The sequence below is a fragment of the Carassius auratus genome, chromosome 28, assembly GCF_003368295.1.
Source record: "Carassius auratus strain Wakin chromosome 28, ASM336829v1, whole genome shotgun sequence".
Lineage (NCBI taxonomy): Eukaryota > Metazoa > Chordata > Actinopteri > Cypriniformes > Cyprinidae > Carassius > Carassius auratus.
In genome coordinates, this window is record NC_039270.1 from 21,559,365 (window position 1) to 21,567,716 (window position 8,352).

The following is an 8,352-nucleotide window of genomic DNA, read 5'->3' on the forward strand; positions in this document are numbered from 1 at the left end:
AATAATAATAATCTAAAGTCGTACTGTACCAGGACTGTGTTCTATATTATTTCTGAAGTTTAAAACATGTGAAGGTTCAGTGTCAGAAGGTGATTACCTCAATGCTCTGCCATTTCTGTTTGTGAAAATTCAACTCTTAAATTCAAGGCTCGGTAATCTCATCTCTGTCGGCTTCATCGCAATCAGTTTCTTCTCTCAACACGTCCTCAGTTTTCCTCATTGTTGGTACTTGGTTAAATATGTGGACTCTGAATTGGAATTAATGCTTACATACCCAATAAAAATCTTCTTACACCAAATTCTTCGTTTGGTGCGGTTGATTGATTAGTACAAAACAGCAGACTTCAATCAGGTTTGACGCCATATTGAATCTAACGCGTATGAAAACGAGGCTGATGTAAAGATGGGATATATCATCATTTGTCTTTTCGAGGAACACCGTGTGTAAAGGTCCTAGATCAAGTAATTTCCACAATTCATAACTTTCAAATTTTCTATTGAGTTTTGTGTTTAATGAACGTTTATTAACCTGAAAGACGTTAGTCATGTGATCAATCCATATGGTGTTAAACACCAGTCAAAATCATTGAACGCTGTAGCCTACTTGAGTCCCTCACAGCCTCATATCCATTCATGTCAAAATTTACCAAAATATATAGCTACAAATGTTTTTACTGATCAGATAATTGCCTAATAATATAAAATAGTATAGTCCTATTATGAATCAGTGGACACTATTTTTAACGTTAGAACGGGTGCATTTTCACAAGGCTTCTGTCCATTATTATCTGCTTCCTGTAATTTTTTAGCTGTATAAAATACCTTGTTATCTTGCTTAAAACTGAAAATTGGTATATCTTATATTGTTTTAATGCATTGGCATAATTGTAAACACAGAAGTTCAAATCGTTTTACCTCTACAGCACTTTATTATTGTAGTATTTGACTTTCAGACTTGCACATTCAAGTAAAACAGCATAAATCATGAACTGCAAATGTGGATAAATCAAATAGGCCTAGTAATAAATTAGAACATACATTTTTAAAAATCTAAGATTTTCCATGATGTTAACTATAAAATTCCCAGGATAACATACCAAGAAAAAATACACAATTTCATACCACAAGTACACTATTTATTTGTCCATTTATTAAAATCATGTAACATTATCAAACGGTTTATTTCAGTGATTGCTTGTTGAGTTTAATACAAATGATCGCTTCACTTCTTCAACCAGGTGTGTTGCACACAGCAGCAATTTGAATAAAAAAAATAGCTGCATTAAAAAACTCTTTTGACCTTGTTCTACATACAAAGATTAATAGTATTTAACCTGAAGACGGGTTTACCTGCTTTACTGGCACATATTAGTACATACTCCAAAAAATAAAAAATTACCTGTACAAATATAAGCTTATAAGTACATTACATTTTCAAGTTTGTTATTTGGCAAGAATTTAGAATGTTCAGGGTGAAAAAAACACATGCACTGGCCTTAAACTTTGACCTGATAAACTACTCTGTAGTCTGTATTATCCTTTACCAAGATTTACAATCAGTGTTGATCGAACTGGATTTAGATGTACCTGCTCTGGATGATGTCAAATAGTTGAATAAACTCACACTGTAGTTCTACTCTTCACAAAAGAATGTGTGCAAGAACTAAAAAAGTGATCAGTACAAAGGAGACGTGTCCTGAGGTGGAGTGGGCGGAGCCATGGAGGTGGTGTCCACAGAGAGCATGTTCCAACAGCAGGTGAGTCTCAGGTGTGATACCTACAACACGTTTCAATCCATTACTACTCAATTGACAGTTTTATGTAAAACTAAAAATTTTGGATAACTGAATTAGAGGCAACTAACTGAAATAAGTACTAAAATAACTAAAATATATATACTAAATATATATATATATATATATATATATATATATATATATATATATACACTCTGACTTTAAATGCTTATGATGTCTTTTCTATTACACCTATATCCAAAACAGATATTTTATTACATAATATTTTGTCATAGAATAAATTACAATTGCTTTAAAAAAATTATCTGCTACTACAACTGAAACAGCAGAACCTTGATCTAAAAAAATAAGAAGCCTCTTACCACGGCTGCATTTATTTGAACAAAAATACAGTAAAAACAACATACAACTCTATATAAATATTACAATTCTGTAAAAGGTTTTCTATTTAAATATATTTTAAAATGAAATTTTAAAGGCTATTCTTTCTGATCAAAGCTGAATTTTTAGTCTCATTCCTCCAGTCTTCAGTCAGTGTCACATGATTCTTCTGAAATAATTCCAATATGCTTATTTGCAACTCATTTCCGATAATTATCAACATTAAAAACTGTTGTGCTGCTTTATATTTCAGGATTCTTCGATAAATATAAAGTTCTATTATATTATATAAAGTTATATTATATAAATATAACGTTCTATAAAAGTATTAATTTGAAATAGAAATTATTTGTAACATTTAACAAGTAAATGTCTTTAATGTCATTTTCACATCAGTTTAAGGATCCTTGCTTGTTAAAAGTATCCTATTTAAAACATTCAATCAAAAAACCTTAGTGACCTCAAACTTTTAAACAGTAGTCAGTGTCTGTGATCTGTCAATCATTGATATGGTAACACACATTCACAAAAAACAAAAACAAATTATCTTTATGGAACATTGATAATTTTGACCCATAAAATGTATTGTTGGCTATTGGTACAAACTTCCACGTTGTTTTGAAACTCACTGTGCTGTGACCATTCCTCCCAGTGATGATGAAGTTCCTCATCGTGTTCATGAGTGTGAGCTGGAGTAAAACACATCACACAACTTTTTAATAAGTGAAAGTTGGCATTAATCTGCCTTTAACTTGAAGATGACAGACAGAATCCAAGATGTTCAAGGTTCAGAGCAGATCACACCACTGCTGTGCTGTAACAGAAGCTGGCGCAGCTCTCTGGTCAGGATCTCCAGCTGGTCGTGGAGGTGGATCTTATCCTTGATCAGAGCGTGGATGGTGTCCTGCAGCTCAAACGCTGGACAGCACACACAACAACAACACACTGCTGCGAGTGACACATCCTGAACATACACCTGACATCAGAACTGTAGGATGAAGACACACTCATCTGAGAGGGATGTGCTCTGCTTTATCCTGATCAATCCAATCATTAGGTGAACTCATGAATTAGAGCATGGTCATAGATTCTACTGATGCAACCGGATCAACTCCACACCTGCACTGCAGTGTCACCACACTATATACACCATAGCAAATGTGCTATACATATTTTATATTCCAAACAAATGAGATTTGAGAGCTGCAGCAGAGGGGAAGATTTTATGTTAATTACACTATCAATAATATATTGTGCAAGTTTTAAGGAGCCAGGTTTAGAATAACATTAAAGTGAACAAAGCACGTTCAGTTCGAGGTGAATTCAGCTTTCTGCTGATTACAGACTTTAAGACCTCAATGGTTAAAACAAGAGCACCAGCAGGAACTGCAGGATGCATTTACATCTACTTTTTACATATACATTTGGTTAGGCAAGATTCTTACACCCTCATGTAAAGAAAAAAAACCTAAGTGAAAAGTCCCTCTGCAATGCACAGAAGAAAACTTTTACATAAAACATCATGTTCAATGGGCACAATACTTTAGCTTGACTCAAGCATGCCATTAAATCTAGATGTATGACAAACACCTCAATCCATTAACATTTAACTGCATTCAGTTCAGAGTTTAGATAAAACGCATAACCAAGAAAAATTTAGCCAACTTTAAGAAAATCCAAATTTGATGAATGTCAAATAACAGTTAAAAAAAATATATTATATTGTACATGTACAATTCAGGTTCAATGCACTGCATGTGCGTGTGTGTGTGTGTGTGGACTGGTACAAATGAGACCTGGAAATAAAGAAACTTTGAACAGAAGCGCTTTATTAAGCTTTATTATATGCAAATAATTATGAACTCTTGGGAGCCCTGGTGCGCTTCTTTCGCACAACCAACAGGCTTCTGACTCCTCAGGATGGCGCTTACCGCGTCTCAGAGCAGCCTGGAAGACAGAGAGAGCAGAACTCAACTATAACTCCATAGTTGATTTTAAGGAAACAGCATGCTTTCACTTTGAAGCCTTCAACCTCTTGTTTAGAAGCATTTCCTACAAGCAAAATGTGTTCTACTACAAATAACAAACTATAAAATGTATGTTTAAAAGAGGCTTTTGGGCTGTGTGAACTCACCATGCGCAGGTCTTCCTGTATTTATTTTTGCGGATGATGTTCCTCACGCTGGCGAGAGTTGTGCGAGAGTTCTTGTTGATGGTGATCTTCTCGTAGGAGGTGGCAGGTTTACACTGACCTGAAACACAAGCACGCTTTTAAAATCTAAATTCCTGCAGACGTTTAAAAACAGATTCAGAGCAGACATCTAGATTAATCCCTGAAGAATCCCTGAACCTGTAAGTGCACACTCACCTGAACGTTTTCTTCAAGATGACGACCACACCTTTGCCATCAGCGGCCGGCTCGATGCCAACGGTCTTGCGGTGAATGAGACCATTGAAGCGGAAAGCATTCCTGGCCTTCAGATTATTTGGCTCCTGAAAGACAGGAAGAATATCTGAGGTCAGAAAGCAGCGGTTATTTTATATGCAGCGAAACAAAAACATGCACAATTTCAGTCAAATGAGCAATACAGAGGAATAACTACAGCAATGCTCCAGAGGATCTGAAAAATTTTCTGACAGAGTCACATATAACGGTTAAAAGCACACTGAAATTAAATAAATAACTGTCCATAGTTTGAATAACATCACAACTTTTTTTTACCAAGGTTATTTCAGTGGAAACTAATGTCCCTTGAAATAAGTTCATAAAATTACACAGATCTGTAGAAACGGACAGGTCATGACATCCATTTGATACTGGAAACAAAGGTATGCGTCAGGCAAATAAATCATACTTATGCACTTATATTCAAAAAAGTGTCAGTTTTCCTATTCCTTCATCCAGTTCATTACAGTAACACAGCAGCTGATGAACAGCACCTTTACAACTAGAAAGTAATTCTGAATTTCTGAGCTTAATCGAAGCCTGCATTCTTTTCTTTTAAACCGATATTTCTGCATGCACCACTAAGAAATACATAACACCAGCTAACTGTTAATAAGAATTAAACAACCAATCCAATAACCCAGTAAAGCCCTGTCTCAGCAGTGTCCTCAGTCTAGCTGAATGGAGTGACTCACGGTGCTGTAGGTCTGCTTGTTCCTCTTGATTAGGAAACTGGAGGTGTTCCTGATGACCATCCACTGCAGGTGAGGTGATGCCATGATGACGGTCCTGAATGCATGAAACAAAGCAACAATTATCATATACATATCATAACAATTGATATACATATCATAACAATTATCATAGACAGACCATATTCAATTACAGTTTAACATCAAATGCACATCCATGAACTGCACTTTAATATATTTCATAAGTATTAATAAACTTTTTTTCTTTATTACTCTACTAGTTTTTGTTCTCCGTTCTATTTTTAATTTACGTTTCCATTAATCTTATTATACATAACATATAACGTTACAGACGAATAGTGCCAGTAATCATGTCTAATCGCCAACCCGAAGAACCTCATATACCATATACCACATAAACCTACTTATTAAAATAAGTAAAGCATAGACTGTGAGAGAATCCAAACTTTATTTCTCATTCTAGACTGATTTTCATCTTCACTAGCGGTGTGCTGACCCGTCTCTCACTCACTGAAGGCCTCGCTAAGCAACACCAGCAGCTTTATCTTTTAGAAAAAAATATCCTTTTTATGGCCACTACACCAAATGCTATAGTTCATGCGCAGCATATAACATATTCGACATAAATATATACCCGTCTAATGCTGAAATGTGCGTTATAAACCTTTTAATCGACCGTTAAAAAGAAACACAAGACGACCACGCTACCTTTTCAGCAGAGGAAGAGCGAGGGAAAGGAAGGAGTTCCAGTTCCGGTGGAGCTTTCGTATTTTCTTACGCCTCTGTGAGGATTAGTCAACTAGTCATTCACCTCCTGTTTCAGACTGTGTAAAATTACCCAAAATATGCTTAAGAGGTCTTCTCAAATAGTTATTTGGAAATGTATTTAAAAATCTTTCTTCAAATGTATATTTTCAACAGGACTATATGTTTTCTGCGCAGCGCGGATGGAGACGAACAGCACAGCTCACGTCAATGGTGCAACTGGTATACGTCACGCGCTCTGTCTGCTCCACGTCATTTTCATGCGTTCTCTTACCACAACAACCCAGCTCTGGGATGTCTGCTGCAAATACATTATTATGATTCCTATTCAGCCTCACTGAGGGGAGATAGATCATATAAATCAAAGCGGCGTACACACAGATGTTATTATTATTCGTATGATTAAATAATCAGATAATATTCATCACCCATTGCTGCAGTGATGGAGGATGATGAAGATCTGGAGACTCTGGGAGAGAAACTATATGATCTGATATATCCTAAATACACTGAGATGACTCCTAAACTTACAGGTGATACCCTACCTCTCTCTCTCTCTCTCTCTCTCTCTCTCTCTATATATATATATATAGTATATATATAGAAAGATATATATATATATATATATATATATATATATATATATATATATATATATATATATATATCTTTCTATCTATCTATCTGTCTGTCATCTGTCTGTCGGTCTGTCTGTTTGTCTGTCATCTGTCTGTCTGTTTGTCTGTCTGTGTGTCTGTATGTTTGTCTGTCTGTTTGTCGGTCTGTCATCTGTCTTTTGTCTGTCTGTCTGTCTGTCGGTCTGTCATCTGTATGTCATCTGTATGTCGTCTGTCTGTCATCTATCTGTCTGTCTCTCTGTCTGTTGTATGTCTGTCGGTCTGTCATCTGTCTGTTGTCTGTCTGTTTGTCTGTCTGTCGATCTGTTGTCTGTCTGTCTGTCTGTCTGTCATCTGTATGTCGTCTGTCTGTCATCTATCTGTCTGTCGGTCTGTCTGTTTGTCTGTCTGTCTGTCTGTCTGTCTGTCTGTCTGTCGTATTGATTCTAGTTTAACTGTAGCTGTGTGATGTTTGCAGGTATGCTGTTGGAGTTGCCTGCTTCTGTTGTGTCTCAGATGTTGTATGATGAAGGTCTGCTAAATAAAGCACTGGAAAGAGCACTCTCCGCTCTCACATCACCTGACAACAGGTTTCACAAAATTTGAACTTAAATGCAAAATAATGAACACAGTTTGTCAATTTGAGACCACATGGCAACAGTGTAGGATACTCACAGTTACATAATGTTTGAAGATCAATAACCTTTTTCACATTTCAGGCAGTACATAATATAACTTCTGTCGTATTCTGTTCCTAGTGATCCTGTGTCTCACACTGATGATGCGGCGTCTGCGTCCTCCGACTCTGTGGGTGAACAGCTGTATGACCTTGTTGACCTCTACAGCACTGGACACACACAGAAAATAACAGGTACATTTTACTCACATACTGCCAAAAACAAAACAATAGCAAATAAGCAAAAAGGCTGTTGGAATTGTAATGTTGCCATGACAAATATTCAGGAATGTTATTGGAGCAGAAGAAGGAGGCGGTGCTTCAGCTGCTGTCAGATCACTCGCTCCTCGAGGAACAAGTTTAAAATCGCACTGAAGACCTTGCAGGAGTAGGTGCCTTCGGATTTTTTATTAGCAGCATTGAGCTAGTGTTGGATTTCATTCAGTAAATCTGATGCAGTGTATTGGGAAGATATTGAGTTTCAAACATGCAAGAAAGAACTGCTGTGTTTATCTGTGGCTCAGGCAGGGTGATGAGGAGACAGATGTGAGTGACTGCTCTGACAGAGAGGAAGTGGAATCGATTGGCGAGACGCTTTTCAATGCTGTGCATCAGTTAGACCCCACCCACTGTGCTGACATCACCGGTGAGTTACTCTGCTCAGTTGAATTTGAGATGTTTATGTGCACACTGTGTGATTTGATGAATGTGTGAACATTAGGGATGCTGCTGGAAATGGATTCACGAATGCTGAAACAGATTCTGTCCAACCGGAGCATGCTGGAAGTCGCAGTTCAGAGAGCAAAAAGTGCACTGGTACTTTAACCAGATATACACACACTCCCATGGCTTTATTGTAATTTGTATACTTGCTGACAAAGTATGCATTTGTGTAGGCTTTTTAAAATAATACTCCTCACTTTTAGCTAAAAGAAAAGCAGTGAACAACACTTTTAATAAATGTTTTCCTCTGTCCACAGGAGGGCGCTCTGAGCCC

At 36.7% G+C, this 8,352-nt stretch overlaps 1 pseudogene; it reads right to left on the minus strand.

The window, feature by feature from the left end:
- Window positions 1-3,946: 3,946 nt before the first annotated feature.
- LOC113047134 (60S ribosomal protein L28-like) lies at window positions 3,947-6,151 on the minus strand (annotated as a pseudogene).
- Between the last annotated feature and the right edge of the window lie 2,201 nt (window positions 6,152-8,352).